The 14,219-nt window shown below is 42.1% G+C and overlaps 1 long non-coding RNA gene across 3 annotated transcripts; it reads left to right on the top strand.

Annotated features, from left to right (window-relative positions):
• Positions 1 to 4,102: 4,102 nt before the first annotated feature.
• On the top strand, positions 4,103 to 6,157 carry LOC146302846 (uncharacterized). Of its 3 annotated transcripts, none has more exons than XR_014758133.1 (6): positions 4,103 to 4,150; positions 4,976 to 5,026; positions 5,138 to 5,208; positions 5,476 to 5,653; positions 5,747 to 5,849; positions 6,044 to 6,157. It is a non-coding gene; the product is annotated as an uncharacterized LOC146302846 (long non-coding RNA). The 3 variants fall into 3 exon arrangements; XR_014758131.1 differs by lacking the exon at positions 4,103 to 4,150 and adding an exon at positions 4,590 to 4,644 and having other exon boundaries at positions 5,146 to 5,208; XR_014758135.1 differs by lacking the exon at positions 4,103 to 4,150 and adding an exon at positions 4,591 to 4,644.
• The last annotated feature ends 8,062 nt before the right edge of the window (positions 6,158 to 14,219 follow it).

Raw genomic sequence — 14,219 nt, 5'->3', positions numbered from 1 at the left:
TTGCTTTCGTCAACAAAAATTATGATTAAATATCATCGCTAACAAACCTTTATCACGTGACGAAAACGAGACGAGACGCAACGTAAATGCTCCGGACAGGCATCCATGCAAGAAGCCTTAGAGGTGATCCCGTTGGCATTCAAACATGTAACCTTGCAAGTATCTATACAGGACAACTAGAAAGCATCAACAGAGGCACCCATACAGGCAGCAATGTTATCATCCTTAGGGTTAATCCCACAGGTAGCAAAACAGAAATCCTTACAGACGAAGCTCTGTGTGTGTGTGTGTGTGTGAACATGTGTGTACATCTGTGTGTGCGTGTATGCATGCGTGCGTGTGCAAGCACATGTGTGCATGCATGTGTGTGTGTGCGTGTGTGATGCCTCCTGGTCTCCAGCAGAGTGGTGTCAGCATGTGTGACAGCTAGCAGCCAGCAGGAGACCCACATGCTACGACCAATCTCCATGGAGCCCCACATTAGACTCTTGTTTCCTGAGAACAGTCATCTCTCCTCACCAGCTCTCCTGTCAACCCAGACCTGGGGAGGCAGGAGAAAGAATAGCTACTTTTAGACCTGCTCCTTCCCTCCCTCTTTCCTGCTCTGCTCTGCCTTGCCCACAGTGAATTTTTGCATATCTCCAGCTATTCAGGTGTTGTTTTTATAAAAAAAAACTTTTTATTTTTTATTCCATCCAGTATGCAAAAATATGCAGTTCAAATCCTGGAAGAGTTGTAGCAGAAAGGACTGTAAATGTTTTTTATTTAATGTTTTATGTAATAACAATAAAAGGATATACAAACTTCACTGTCAAACAAGAATATGAATCAAACGATGATTGTCATGTCAAGTCAGCGCACACTGTCATTTTCTGTTTGAGGTCGACAAACACTTCACAGACCAGGAAATGTAAATGTTCTCTGACATGGTCCCCTTCTCCTCTTTTGATTTGTCTACTGTTTTCCATTTCAAACAAGCAGCATACTGTAGTGAGAGTTTGAGTTGGAATCCCTTTCACGGCAGTGCCTAAATTCCTCTAAGTGGTTTAAAAGCTGTGGACTTGGAAGATAAAACTAACTGTCTGTTTAATGGGTGGATTCTGACACTGAAACACCCTAATCTGCTGTTAGTAGGACAGTGAAAGAGAGTGTTAGGCAAGCTTTGTGACAGCCTTGCTCTGTTACTTCAACAAAATTATCACCATAAAATTATATTTTAAAAAAATATATCCTCGAACTTGACTTAGGAACAAGTATTTTAAAAGCCTGTCTGGTGATTTTTAGGATGAAAATGTAACACAGAGTGAAACTTTATTTCATAGGTCCGACTTCATTAAAGAACAAGGCGAGGACATTGTATCAAAGTGCAGTAATTGCAAATTAAGTAGCAATCAATTACCCCCCTCTGTCCTGCAGTATTCAGAAAGTGAATGGAAGAGTGAATGGTAACCTTAACATTTCCTTGACTCTACTTGATCTGTATGCAGGGGTGTGATGGTTGTGGGGAGGGAGGGAGGCAGGGAGGGGGGAAGGGGGGAGAGAGGAATAAAATATGAAAAAGAGGGAGAGAGGGAGGAAGGTAGAAAGAGAAAGAGTAATTACATTGAGAGAGAAAAAAATGTAAGACAGGGAGAAAGAGAGAGAGAAAATATTAAATATATTGAGAAAAAATGTGTGTGAGAGACAGTGAAAGAGATTAGAGGTAGGATGGAGAGAAATAAAAAGATAAACAGAGCAAAACAGAAAAGAAAGAAGGATGGTGGGGGAGTAGGGGAGACTAGCGGTGGGAGAAAAAACAGGGTGTGAGAGCGCCAGCAGCCTTATCCCAGGAGTCGGCATGACGTGCGTTCCAGACAAGCAGATGTCAATGAGCCGTGATCTCCAGCAGACGAGCAGGCACTGAGAGACCGAGACCCTGCAGGATCTCAGCAGCCTGAAGCTCCACAACAACCAGGGCTGTTTTATACTACTCTCAGCGAGAGAGATGCAGGGCGAGTGAGGTACCGAGCAGGACCAGATGTGCCCCGATCATAATAGAGTTCCACAAATAGACCTGTGAAAAGTTCAAACTTGGTCCTATTCTTTCAGGGTGCACCGTCAAACACAGTTCTTCTCAGCAAGTGTAAAAAGCACAATGGAATAACTGTGTTTCTAAGGTTAACTCTATGATCATAATTATAAGGATGCAGTGCGAATGTCAAATAAAATACTTGATCTTGATTAAAAACTAAGATAAAAACAGTAAAAAAAACTAAGATAATACAAAGAGACAAAGGGCCCTATCTTGCACCCAGCGCAATTGACTTAGTCAACGACGCAAGTGTCATTCCTAGTTTTCACTCGACGCAAGCCGACTTTTCCCTCCACAGACGCACATCGAAATTACTTTGCGCTCCTGTGGGCGGTTCAGCGAAAAAGGAGGCGTCTTCAGGCGCAAACGTTCCCTGGTGCTATCTTGCAGTTTACGAAAAACAATTCCGTCACTGACCAGGAAAAACGTGGTTTAAAGTCAATGGCGCATTATTCAGATGCTATTTTAAGGGCGCCAACTTGGTCCGTGCGCACTGCTGGCGAGGCCAAGGTCTTCTTTCTGCGAAGCTACGTTACATTGTTTTGATTTATGGCGTGTTACATTTCTTCAATAATTATAAAAAGATTTTCATAAGAAATTTCTATGTATGTGAACTTTATTTGTAACAACTGTGGCAATTTCCTCCCATGACTGTTTAACCGAAGCTAATTTGGTTAGGTTTCTTCTCCCATGCCCATCAGAATCAGAATTCGGTTTATTCGCCTTGAAGCTAATGTTACACAAACCCAGCTAACACATGACGTTGCGGCAACGTTGCCAGTAGGTGCTCAGTTGGTAACCCGCGACGTTACCTTCTGGCAACGTTGTGGCAACGTTGTGGCAACGTTATAAAGGGAATGTTGCCAGTTGGTCCCATGGACAACGTTGCTACGACGTCGTACCTTGGTCGGCTGGTTACGTTATTTTTAGACCTGTGGGCAACGTTGCCGCGACGTCGTCCCTTGGTCGGCTGGTAACGTCATTTTTAGGTCCGTGGGCAACGTTGCCGCGACGTCGTCCCTTGGTCGGCTGGTAACGTCATTTTTAGGTCCGTGGGCAACGTTGCCGCGACGTCGTACCTTGGTCGGCTGGTTACGTTATTTTTAGGTCCGTGGGCAACGTTGCCGCGACGTCGTACCTAGGTCGGCTGGTAACGTCATTTTGAGGTCCGTGGGCAACGTTGTCGCGACGTTGTACCTTGGTCGGCTGGTAACGTCATTTTTAGGTCCGTGGGCAACGTTGCCGCGACGTTGTACCTTGGTCGGCTGGTTACGTTATTTTTTGGTCCCATGGACAACGTTGCGGCAACGTCCTACCTTGGTCGGCTGGTAACGTCATTTTTAGGTCCGTGGGCAACGTTGCCGCGACATTGTACCTTGGTCGGTTGGATACATTCATTTTGGTACCATGGGTTAAGTTGCTCTTTGGTCGCAGGACAACGGATCTCGAGTGCAGTGGTTTATCATGGAGAGATCACACTGGATTGCTCTCAGACACTTTTGTAATTTAGCCATAGTCTACATGAATTTCAATCACACAATATTAAATGTAGCACCCAGCACGTATAAATGTAGACAATGTATGTAATTCATGTGCAGCTCAGCCCCAGCATGGTCATCAATTTTCTCATATGCAGGAACATAGCTTTAATAAATAAAAGACTGAATTTTGAATATAATTCTTATATTCTTAGCCTTAGGCCTATATTAAAATATAAGTATTTCATTCTATAGATGTACAAAAGCAATCAATGTGTGATGTGTAACATGATTAAGCAAACATTCTTTGTCCAGCACACCAAAGCTGTATGACACACAATGCAAATCTGAGCTGCAATAATTTTGTAATACAAAATTGTTAAATGTGACCAAAAGGCAAGCGATTCTCAAGTTGTATTTCCAAAGACATGAGTCATCACAGAATATTACAATTCTTCCTTAGCAAACCTAGGTTTGCTCAGTCTGCCCCAGAGCAACAACTTTGCGCATGCCCATTTCAACGCATCTCTGAAAATGGGATTTCAGAGAAGAGTTTGCAACTGAACGCATGGATTTCAACTGGAAATTAGCTACTTCAAAGGTGAGTTTCTTTACAGAAATAGATTTAAATATATAAACATATTTTCTGAAATCGGATGGAGGATGCTATTACGTATAGGTTTGAAATTTAGGCTATTAAGCCTGGTTATCTGTTTCAGATTAACATTGTTTACGTTAGGATTTCGCTAGCTACTAGCTAGTAGTACAGCTAGTATAATGTACTGTAGAGTTATGCTAAACCCTCCAGAAAGTTAAATACTGAAAATACATACAAAGTTTAGCGTCTCACAAATCACCCACAAAAGAATCAGTAAATATAAACGTTCAGAACTAGAAAAAACCTTGTCCGAAAATAGTTTATTAAGCCCCGGAAGACTTGAGCTAGCGCGTGACTGATCACGTTTTGATCAGTCGGCACAGCAATGGCGTCTATAAAAGTATCATGTCACTAATTCTTTGTACATGCCATCTGTTTTTGGATACGTTTATTCGTTTTGACCTGAAGATGCGTGAGTTTTTCCGACGCTTCCACGAGTGAGTTTTTCCCAAAACGGCAGCTAGGTAGCTGTTATTAGCTTCCGTATAGCAACCTAGCATAATACTCGTAGCAATGCTCCAACCTGCTAGTGTTACTTGTTAGCCTACTAATTGTAAATTTTGAAGCCATACTATAGGCTATAGTATAGCATTTGTCACATTGTTGGAAAATAGTAGGTTGTAATTTTCAGAATCACACATGTGCGACGCTACGCTGTTTGGGGCCCTGCTTTCGAACGATCACACGTGCGATGCTGATCTTTTTATATTTATATCAAAATGCTAAAACTATGTACTTAAACTACATTCCACTTTCATTTCTGTACAGAGTATCCTACCACCGTCACACGGCCTAGCACTGTGTCCCTGGGAAATTATGGTAAAGTAATGAATGACCGTTTTTAACAGTGACAATAATTGTATGAACCATGGCAACCTTAAAGGCTATGTTTTGAAGCAAAAGCATGACTTAAAACTTTTGCATCACCAGACTCCTAGGTGTCAACTCTGGTCTGGTAGAGGAGAACCCATATGGGGTCCAGGAAAACAGCTGGCAGCCAGGCAAGTGCAAATATAAGACACTCAAAGCTTCTCAATAGCATTGCCAACTCATTGTAAGGCATACTTAAGTTGTTCTGATCGTGGCAGGGGGATACATATTTGTCAAAACAACAAATGTTGTCTTACAAATGCTTTGTATACAGCCATTCAAGGTAACATGTGTTATTTACATCAATGTTACAGCTAATCTAGAAGAACCACAGTGTATGCCAATCATGTTAACTCTTGTAAACTTGTTTTACTTGTCTTTACTGACACACATTACAGGTTATGTTCCAGAAGATGGAGACATTGGAGGAGAACCAGCGAGAGGCTCTCCTATTCAGGCGACGACAGGGCAAACATGCTGCAGAGGTGCCAGTGATGGACCTACAGGTGGCCCAAACACAGGCTGTACCCCAAGACCTTGAGGAGCGCCTTAAGGTGCTGGAGTTCCGAAAGAGTGGTAGGTGTTTTGAGATGTTGTGAACTATGGCTTACACGTAGTGTTCAACGTTCAAATTGGTGCTAACAATAAGTTCATGACTTCTAATTGCAGATTCTGTGATGAAGTGGAAGACAGGACTAGGAGAGAAGGCTGTGGAGCTCCTCACAGCGTAGACACTCAAACACACCCCGGCAGCCCATTCAAAACAAGCCAGGTGAATGAATGATGATGGCAGCTTCCCAATCCAACCTTTCACATGGCTATGTGACCAAAAACTAGAATCCCATAATATTTTTTTGATGATGTATATTATTCTAGATGTGATTTTTTTTTAATGACTTGTATAGCCCCTTTCGTACCTGCAATTGTGTTGATAGGACACTAACTTATTTTGTGCTTCATTGTCAGGGCCAACAGACAGGACCTGTAGCGGGGACTGGCAGAAGATGTTCATTCACTGTTTCATTCACTGTATTCACTGGCACTTTGTTTGAAATAAAATGACTGAATGTTACATGGAAATGCTGCCTTGTTTATGATTAGCTTGAGTTAGGCAACACACCACACAAACATAGTCCTCCTGAAGTTGGCTATGTAGACTATTATACAAGAACAAGTAGCATTTGGGGCAAAAGAGGTCTGCATATGAACCGCCCCAATATACGCAAAAGAACTGAGAAATATAGGTTACTAATTAACGTCGCAGTTACGGACTGGCAACGTCGGAAAATTACGTTGGTAGGAGGTTGCGGTTACGGACTTGCAACGTCACAAAACAACGTTGCTAGGAGGTCGCGGTTACCGACTGGCAACGTCGGAAAATAACGTTGCGACGACGTCGCAGTTACGGACTGGCAACGTCGGAAAATTACGTTGGTAGGAGGTTGCGGTTACGGACTGGCAACGTCGGAAAATAACGTTGCCACGACGTTGCGGTTACGGACTGGCAACGTCACAAGATGACGTTGCGGCAACCTACTGGCGCCCCACAGATGCACGGTCCCGCAACGTCGCCAAAGACGTTGCGGCAACGTATGTTTGGTCAACGAGTGACGTTGCGGCAACGTAACTGTGTTAGCTGGGAATACGCGATTTACTGTGGCAGGAAGGTGCAAACAATAAACGGGTATAAATTAAGTAAAAAAGTACATTAGTTAAACTAATTCTAAGAACTAAACAATTTAAAAATAGGCTATAACAATTGAAAAAATAAAATATATGTAAAAATATGAATAACAATTTGAATGAACAGCATGAGCGGGCAATTTAGTGCAATGAGAAAACTGCTCTGCCTTTCCCATACAATGTAATTTCTTTATCTTTTACGGCTCTGACGAGAACGTCGGTCTCCTCCTGTGAACCGCTCCTGGCGTGCGCCTGGCAAATCCGCCGTTATAATAGCAATTCGCCATGGAACAAGCGCTGCTCTTAAAGGGAATGTGAGATGATGCTCTGATTGGTTTATTGCACGTTACGCCAAAACCACACCCATTAGCAATGTAGCTACTTCAGACCAACCCTTTTTAGATTTGCGCCAGGCGCAAAGTAATTTATCCCGCCGGCAAAATAACAACCAAGCTGAAGTCACGCCCACAAAGTTACTTACGCTTTGCGTTTTGATACTTGCGTTTTATATCGTCAAAATAGGGGGAAAATTCTATTTTATAAAGTGACAATTTGCATTTGAAACACAATACAAATTACAGGTTTAACCTTGTGAAAAGATATTTTAATTGGGCAGTTCATAGTGTAAGCGCCCTACCTTCATAATTTAAGAGCCTTAGGTGATGTTGCATGTTAAAATCAGGATAACAAATATGCAGGATTGGCAAAACCCTCTTTTTGTAAAATACATTTTTGGGCATTTATCATGCATTGTCAGACAGTTTTTTGAAGTGAGACAGGGAAGGCAGGGAGAGAGAGAGGGCAACAAAGGCCAAAAGCCAAATTTGAGGGCCGCTGCAGTAAGGCTTCTGCCGACATAGTACACTCACTTATCCAGTGAACTACCGAGGCAACCCAGAATCCCCTTTTGGATGGAGAATTCCAACTAAATATTCCCACAAAGGATTCTGACTCAAGAACTCAATGGAATTCCCATCTCCAATTATCAATCCGCAAAAATCACAGATAAAGAGCATGATTCCTACAGTAAAATGCCCAGTGTCTCTTTCAAACTGTTTCTTGTCAATGTAATTCAGAAAGTTGCCGGTTCGATTCGCTGCCGTGCAAAATTAAATTGTGTCCTTGGGCAAGGCACTTCACCTACTTGCCTCAGGGGAATGTCTGTGTACTTACTGGAAGTCGCTCTGGATAAGAGCGTCTGCTAAATGACTAAAAGTAAAATGTAAATGTAATGCTTGCCGGCAAGGAGACAAAATATGATCGCAATACAAGTTTGTCTGGTTCCCAAGTTTTCATGTAAGACCATTTAAACATATTGGTGAGAAGAATATCAGCTGTCAATGTGATCGATCCAAGAGGTAGAGTGCGCATGCACGTGGAAACTTACAGAGTTCTCTGACCCTAGGCTTGACCATATGATTCACTCAACAGAGATACGGTTAAACACATTTATTGCACCTTTAGTATGATAATGGTCAACCTAGGTCAGTTTGTTTATGCAAGCCTAGTGTCATCTATAGGTCATGTGGGGAGAGGGTTCTCTACTGACAAGGAATGCTAAGCACCAGTATTTACAGAATGTAACGTTACATCCTAAATTTCTCTGACAGTAACAGACGTGGTCTTGCTCCGTCAGAGGTATTCAGGCCGATGTTTGCCCCTCACTGGGATCGAACACCCCACCTGACTTCCCAAGCCCAACCACTACCAGCTACGCCAACGAAAAGCTAGGGGGGGACCATTCATTATCAAGACCACGTTGTGGTGACAACAGCTGTGCCTCTTTCCGCACATTTAGAATCTATGTTCCCGTGGCCGTCGTGCCTTTCAGTTGACTCTTAGTCTGGCTGTCTCGCCTGCCATCAGAGCCTTGCAGAAATGTGAGTGTTACTGATGGATGCCTCAGGGGTCAGAGAGTTGAGTCAGGAGATTGTGTGATGGATCACCTCTGTATCCAGTTGAGTCCCTCTGGGCCCCCCTTCTGAGCTGCCCACACGTGTGGTCCAACTGTTCTTTTTCATAGCTATTTCAAAGCAGTTTGACGGCAAGAATACTGACCATCCACTGTACCAGACAGTGTACAGGACCGGCACACAAGAATTACTAGAGACCTTGCATTTATATGGAAAATTAAAGGGTTCATTGCAGAATTCAGAGTGTTTTCTTCTTTAGCTTGGCCATGTTCCATCACACTAGGGCTGTTATCTGTTGTTGGTGTGAGGGCAACATAATTATCTTCTTAATTAAATCAGTGTGACCCCTCAGAAGTGTGTGTGTGTGTGTGGATATGTGTGTGTGTGGGGGGGGGGCACAATCCTCTCACAGAAGGACAGTGTATTGGAGGAGAGAAAGACAAAGAATGGGGAGAATAAAGAGAGGGAGAGTGGACAGAAAGAGAGAGAGACAGAGAGAAACAGAGGGACAGAGAGACAGGGAGAGAGAGACAGAGAGAGAGAGAAAGACAATTGGTGCTGCCCCCATAATGCATATTTATGATTGCATTATGTTGGTCATAACCATAATTATTACACTGAAATGTGCCCATGTAGGGCTGTTTTGGCAGCCCCTTTGTCACTGGTCACCCAGACACTCGTCTGGGACAGTTGTTGATTTGCATGAATGGTAAAATGACAATCACACCTTAATGACACACCTCTGGAGAGGTGGTCTCAACAGTTGAAGAGGAAGGTGGACAGAGGAAGACTCTGAAATTATCATTAAAAGTTGTGTTCTTAAAAATAAGGTTCTAAACAGCTTTAACTGTCATGTTTGATATGCTTTTGTTTCTTATTGTATGTATTAAATGCTAGTAATCATTTTAATACTGTAACATGTACATGTACAGGGTTTACATAGTTTGTGCTTGCAGCAGACCAACATGTGTTTAACATATTCCCTTGTCTTGCAAGGACACTACTTAGTTCTACTGCAGCCTTGATTAATGATCCAATTTGAATTTGTATGCGTTTGACAACTTTTCAGTCATACGACCGGTGTCCCCATTTTAGTCAGGTTTGGGTGTATATAGGAAGAAGTTTTACCAATCTCTTCGAGTTCTGTTTACGATACAGCTCCGGTGCGTTAGGCGCCTAGTCCTCATTGTGAATACCTTCGTTAACCATTGCTCTGAAGGTATGTTTTGTATTGGATGATATTTCATTATCATTGTATTGATTATCTTGCTATTTAGATAATAAACTATTAATGTGTGCATTTTAAAGTTACTCGTTCTCCTTGAAACGTATCTATCAAGCTACGGCGGTGAAAACTTTGATCTTGTCTGGTTGATGCGGCTAACTGATTATAAACATAGACTTTTGGAGTAGGTTTTAACTTAAGGCCTCTGAGTCACTTACAGTGGATCTCCACGTTCCGAAGGAATTTACCGGAGCCTCTGAGTGATCGATTACATATCCTACTAGGTCTACTATGGTTAAAATCCATATTATAGTATAGATAAACGACTGATTAGTGAACACGCATACTTTAGGGTCGGTGCTCTGATCAAGCAGATGATTTTTACCTACGTCAGAGTTTCATGTCATTAACTGTTTAGCGCTCAAGGTTACAGGTAACGCACTTGTGCACATTGTCAAAAATTGGAGTCAGATATTAACGAGTCAATTATCTCCCTGAGAATCTAACCAAAGGTGAATTGTGGTTCCCAAGCCAGGGACAAACACCAAGCGTCTCTGGCCTTTCGATTCACAGCCTACACCCAAATTCTGTGTACAAAACCCCAAGGGTGTTTTGTGTGTGTGTCTCTAAGTCTGTACTTAAATTTACATTTAGTCATTTTTACATTTAGTCATTTCATGTACTTCATGTGTGCACAGTCTGTGAAAGAGTATGTGTGTTTGGGAGTTTGGGAGGGAGTGTGTATGAGTGTTTGTGTAAAAGTGTATACTGTCTGTGTGTTCCTACGTTCCTGTCTCCTTCCTTTTTCCATTCATCTCCATTTTCCTGACACACTTTATAGCTCTGTTTGTCTTAAGTCTTTCCCCTCTGTTCTAGGTAAAGTTGGCCACATGCTCACATACACAAACACACACAGATAAGTGACAAATGAACTCTGTCACTGGGCCAAAAGTCTCAGAGTGCTGTTAGTACAGATATGGAGTATTATGCGTCCACTGAGGGTGGAGTGTTGAGCTCGTTGAAAACCTATTATTTAAGTATGGATGACAGAATCTAGTGGTTTAGGTGTGTCCGATGGGTTTTTTGTAGTCGGTCTTGTGGTTGTTTGTTGTGGTTTGTAAAATATATGATCAAATCCTTGCTAAAATCCTAATACCTTCAGAAAATGAGATTATTGAATGACACTCTAGAGAAAGAGAATAAAGAGGGAGATATAGCAGTCACCTTATGTCCTTCATGCTACATTGGACATAAAGGGAGAGAAAAAGAGAGAAAGAATGAAAGAAAGAGAAATAAATGTGTCAAATGTCGACTAGATTAGATGCTGAGTGTGGAGGTGTCAGTCATTATTTGCTGACTGGTCCGTATTGTCCATCCCTCCCACATCCTGTCTGATAGGCCACAGCATTCCCACAAGCTGTCTGATGGGCCACAGCATTCCAACATGCTGTCTGATAGGCCACATCCTTTCTACAGTCGATTGGCTACATATTTGCCACATGCTGTTTGTCATGGATACTGCACTATGAGCAGCATCACTGTTATCATTATTATCATGGCATTATCCCAGTTTCTCAGACATGCAGATCTTGTCTCATTCCCCCGTCTGACTGGGTGTTGAGTCACAGCCATATCCTTGAGTCTTAGGGAGATGTTGTACAATTCATACAGTTTCTGGATTTAGAAAAAGGCTTGAGGTAGCCTTGCATGAGGCTGTCAGTGACTGAACCACTGCAAGGCTTAGATTTGTCAGCACCCAGACACCAGGAGATCTATGTAGAGAAAGTAATCTTGTTGGTCCATAACAGTGAATAAGACATATGTTCGAATCTAATCTTTGCAAGAAACTTATCCAACAGTGAAAAGCTGGTCTCCTTCTGTGGGATATAGTTTTGTGTTGAAAAACGAAGGCTTTTCAGACCAGAAGAAAGAATACAACGTTTTTATTATTTTAAGATGAGACAGGGGAGATCTAGCAGGCTAGGGAGGACTCAAGGCCACTGTGCTGGTATTGTAACATTTCCATAACAATCTCCAAAAAAGACTGTAAAGTCTTACTGCTCAGCTGTGGGAATTAAAGGTATTATTTTCATCATTAATAATAGCCACTGTATAGTTTTTAATTAGAATGTGCATGGTTGAATTATAATGACCATTGAAACCTTAATGCCCCTGTCTCTGGAGAAATGGAGGTCTCGTAGAATACAACAGCACAACAAGTTTGACCTTTGAAAATGGTTTAATAATTTTTGGATTTTTGACATTTGAATGATTAAACAGAATTATGGTCTGTGGATCCTCCGCATGTTTTAGCTCTGTTGGACATGAGCCATGATCACACTGACACACACAACGACACACACACACACACTGATACACATACCCAAACACACACTGACACACAAACTGTGCACACAAACACACCCACACTCCCCCGTATGAGATGTTGCTGTGTTTCTTCATAACCACTTCCAAGTTGGGATCTAATCTTAGTAAGAAACATCTCCACAGTGATTAGCCGGTCTCCTTCTGTGTAAGGAAAAAAATATGAAATGAGTCTGACCTTTCCAGAAAGCTTAACCTTTAAAAATGCCAGACAAAGGGCTTAAGTCTAAGTGCGCCACATTCTCTGAACATTCTTCTGTTTAAGCGACTCATCATGATCTATAAGGACCTGGTGACAAGGGAGGGCCAACAGTGATGGATCATGTGGCACACAGCTATTTGTTATTGTTGAGATATTCCTTGTCCCTCTTTAAACCAAAGGCTTTGACACAATGCTGGGATGATCAAGTTCACGCAACACTCGCCTGCTGTCTTGTGCTGTTGCCATTCGCTTCTCCTCATAGTTTGTCTTCTTTTTCTTCTTATTCTGCTTTATATCTGTCTAATTTCCTCTGATTTGTCTTCTCAAAGTTTTTCTCCTTCTATTTCTTCTTCTTCTTCTATTGATATGACTTGTTTTTTTTGATACGGTAGACATTAAAGACCCCAGGCACGTAGTCTGTTGGCCTCTCTCTGGATGCTGCTGCTCTTCTCATTGTATGAAGAATATTCCACCCTAGACCAGTTTTATTAGATGAGCAATCAAGGGGAATAAAACTCAACCGTTCACCAAGGTGACAGACTGGGTGATTCGCCTGGTCTCCCGAAGATCAATCTGACTCTATCTGGTGTGGAATTCCCCCCCAGCTCCTGTTGTCTTCACTGGAGCTGTCGCCAACAATCACAACCTCTCTGTTCAGAGAAATGAGTTGCTTTGTTGTCGAGAGTTCCAACAGGGGCAGAGCTGGTCCGCGCAAATGGGAATGAATAGCATTCCTAGCGAAGACACACACTTATAAAGTACATGTGAGAAAGACATAATTGCTTCTGTCAGTGTAAGTTGGATCAAATGGATGACACTTCCAGAGAGCTTCACCTTCACAGGACAGAGCGAGCGTATGTAAAAGATTAATGAGTCTTAAGAGAAAATGGTGTTCGGTAAATGTGAGGGGAGAAGTACTACAGTCAGTCACCTACAAAACATGAATCCTCTTTAGGGTGCTTCAAAGTTGTAAAAGTAAACATCTCGACACTGTAAACTTGATATTCCAAGGGGACACTGAAAGCTATACCATACTGTACTTGATTTGAACCATCCAGAATAACAATCTAAGCAGAGTGTGGACCAACTCTTCCACATCACAATCCAAACATCAAAATCTGTTTAGTTTGAAAGTCTTTGGACTATCTAAAGATGAGGTGTACAGTACACAACTCTTGGTCAGTTTCCTGCAGACCAAGCTACTTATGGAGCTAGAGGGGGTACAATTTCTGGGGAAATTGTAGGGTGTGCTTGCTTGCTTCAGTTGCAGGTGGGTCCGTTTTCCCTTCTTGTGATATTTTCAAGCATTTAGCCTACTCATATTGCATAATTCATTAACAACACCCTTTGAAACAAGGAACCCCCTTTGAAACAAGTCACTGTAACAACGTTGTCACTGGCAGTATTTCAGATGGAATTGCGATTCAAATAGTACTGTCTGCTAACTGAAAATAAGCCCCCCAAAACATAAATAAGTTTGATATTAATTTAGGGGGACATGGCTAATACAAAAGCAGATTGCTAGAGGCAAGCTAGCTGCCGTTGCTATCCACACTCCACTGATTGTTTGAAAGCGCAGGAAATTAGAACGATCCTCGCTGTACCTCGCCACCAGGCTCCTGTTTGGTCATTGACATCAGTGATCTGCAAATTTGCACTATTGCACTGTACTCCACTTAGGTTAGAATAGGTTATAGGGTTGAAACAGGTTTTTTGTGCATTAGGGTTAGTATA

Source organism: Hypomesus nipponensis, chromosome 1, assembly GCF_054491055.1.
Source record: "Hypomesus nipponensis isolate SF chromosome 1, ASM5449105v1, whole genome shotgun sequence".
Classification (NCBI taxonomy): domain Eukaryota; kingdom Metazoa; phylum Chordata; class Actinopteri; order Osmeriformes; family Osmeridae; genus Hypomesus; species Hypomesus nipponensis.
Note: the sequence above shows the minus strand (reverse complement) of the source record. Positions and strands in the feature narration are given on the sequence as shown.